This window comes from Leopardus geoffroyi, chromosome D1, assembly GCF_018350155.1.
Source record: "Leopardus geoffroyi isolate Oge1 chromosome D1, O.geoffroyi_Oge1_pat1.0, whole genome shotgun sequence".
Taxonomy (NCBI): Eukaryota; Metazoa; Chordata; class Mammalia; order Carnivora; family Felidae; genus Leopardus; species Leopardus geoffroyi.
This window is the reverse complement of record NC_059329.1, coordinates 55,795,278-55,797,120: the sequence shown is the minus strand read 5'-3', so window position 1 is coordinate 55,797,120 and position 1,843 is coordinate 55,795,278.

The following is a 1,843-nucleotide window of genomic DNA, read 5'->3' as shown; positions in this document are numbered from 1 at the left end:
TACGAGAAGTCAGAGTTGGATAAGACAAGTTCCTTGGCCACCTTGAGAAGCTCACCATTTAGTGGGAGAAACAGATGTGGACACAAAAAACTATAACCTGCTACAGAAGAAGAACCTGCCAAAGGAAAGATACAAATCAAGTGCTGTAGGAGGCAGGTGAAGGAATGATTTAGCTCTGTCAGGAAGTGGAAGAAACAGCACTCCAGACTGAGGGAACAGCACAGGCAAATGCATGGAATTCTGAAAGGAACGGTGGTCTAGGCGTCACAATGAAATCAAGTGAGGTATGGGATGTGAGCATGAACAAAAGAAAAATCACTGGGTCCCAGCTCTGAAACCCAGTCATGGACACTGCTGTTTCACTGTTCTCTTTGTTGGCTAGGTCACCTTGGCCTCTGTCCCTCAGTCAGAGCGAAATCCCATACTAGCCCTTCCTCCAGCGAGGCTGAACCTAACCCCCAGCCAGGAGAGCCAACTGCGGAGGAACAGGGAACCACAACAGCCATCAGATGCAAAGAGGCTGGGGCTGGAAAATGCTGGTCACAGCCACACTTCCCCAACTCAGGGGAAAGTTCTACCCGGGATGTAGCAACGACACCAACATCTGGAGCATGATGGCAAAGACCCAAAGCCCCTTGGCATGGTCACGTGCTAAGTTTCTCTCCTTTCCTCCTTCATCCAGAAGAAGCCAGCATCTTCTTTTATGAGTGCTGCCGTCAGAATGGCTTGGAAGGCTTGGAGCTGCAGCTGGACTTAAGGCATGGCCATGGGCCCACCCCAGGGGCTCATATTTTCTCAGTCTTTCCATTTTTCATTGTAAATTGGTTTTTATTGTGCAAATAATATAGTGATAAGAACGGAAACCCCAAAAATAAGAGAACGGGGAAAGAACACCTGCTCACAGGTTATCTTTTTCCATTTCTCCTTGCCCTTTCCTGCTGATGTCTGTTCGTGTGAATGTGTGGGTTTTGTTTTGGTTTGGGTTTTTTTGGCTGCTTTCATCGCTGATACAATTACATATTCTATTTTTTATTGCTCAGAATTGTATCATACAGCTTTTTCCATTTTGCTACTTATTGCCAACTCCTGGTGTCCACCCAGGCTTGGCCCAGTTTCCCCAAGACTGAAGAAAGATGCCTGGGGCATGAATAAGGGATGCCCCCTACGTAACATTATCATCATCGACAACTGGCATCATGGTGCAGAGGAAAAATATTGACTGCTGTGTCATCACATAGAAATTGACTGCAGTCTCAAAGCCAGGTGGCCTGAGCAGATCACTGCATCTCTCTGAGCCTCAGGTCCTTGCCTGAAAAATAAGGATTGTATTTAATACCACCTCATAGGACTGCTGGGAGGATGTGATGGGATACCAAAAGGGAAATGCCCAATCAATGGTAGCTCCCCTTCCTGAACGTTTGCTGGGGCTGACCTAGGGTCCACTCTACTTTCACCCTTCCTCTCTTGACCACATTGGACCTTCTCCCCTTCCCTGAGCCCACCAGGCCTCCTGCACAAGCCCATCTAAACTCTGACAGACATACCATATTTCTTATTCATTGGACGAATACACCATCTTTTACTTAAGCATTCTCCTTTGATGGGAACATTGGTTGTTTCCCAATTTTTCACTGTTGCCATAATGATGCAACAAACACCTTAATGAATATTGCTCACTTGATCCTTTATAAAAAGTAATCCGTTGGGAACAATCCCCAGGAATCAGGATCACTAGGACAGAGGTGAGAGTCATTTTAATGGTTTCTGATACGCATTTCCAAATTATTTTTCAGAAGGTTTGTACCTATTATTTTGCCACCAACTCGAGGGAGAGGACCACTTG